The following is a 970-nucleotide window of genomic DNA, read 5'->3' on the forward strand; positions in this document are numbered from 1 at the left end:
AGTCTTACTCCTACCAGTGACGNGCCCCTGTAGCAATGCAGAAGCATCCCACATCAGTGAGGCTAGGGAGATTTGGCTTCTTTATAAGGAAGTGGGAGTCTTACTCCTACCAGTGACGCGTTTTAAAGCCGTGAGGGGTTGTGCTGACCAACCCAGAGCGGACAATATCACGTGGGCGGCTCCCTAGTGCAGTTACCGGTCCAACAATATCTTTCAGAAATTTGGCATACTGCGTAGTCTCAATTGCTTCCACCAATGGAATGTTGATGTGCAATTGTTTGAATACATCCAAGAACTTTTTGAACTAAACCTCCTTCTTCTGGTTTCTTAACCTCTGTGGGTAATAAACATAAAGTGGAACTTGGCTAATCACTGGTTTCTTAGGATTTTGGATAGTAGGCACAACAAGTATAATAGGGGTACTATCTGCTGATTTGGATGGTGGTGTCTCAACATGGTCCTTGGATGGTGGACCTTTGACAACACTATCAGGACTTGACTTTATGGTTGTTGGTTCTGTTTCACTAGGAAAAAGCAATGGAAAATCAGATCTGCTTGGCATGGATGCAGATCCTTGATTTGTTGCAGGTTCAGGAACAATAGGAGGGGTTGTTGCAACAACAGGTGGTATTGCTGTAGCACTTGGTTGTGTTTCTATAGTGGCTTTTTGTGGAATTTCTACTAGATCTTTTCCACTCCTTAAGGTTACCACTTTCATATGCTCTTTGGTCAGTATCTTAGGGATCTCATTATCATTGGGTAAAGTTCCAACATGCTAGTTCCTTAGCTCTAGTGCTATTTGACCAAGATGTGTTTCCAAAGTCCTAATGTTAGCATTTTGATGATTCATAGTTGAGTTGGTTTGATTTATAAAACCTTTTAACAATGCTTCCAAAGAATTGGATTAATCACCCTTACTAGTTTGGCTTGTTTTGAAAATTAGACTAATGCTGAAAATGAGCAATTTGAT

Source organism: Cynara cardunculus, unplaced genomic scaffold (assembly GCF_001531365.2).
Source record: "Cynara cardunculus var. scolymus isolate 2C unplaced genomic scaffold, CcrdV1 Un_Scaffold_2024, whole genome shotgun sequence".
Taxonomy (NCBI): Eukaryota; Viridiplantae; Streptophyta; class Magnoliopsida; order Asterales; family Asteraceae; genus Cynara; species Cynara cardunculus.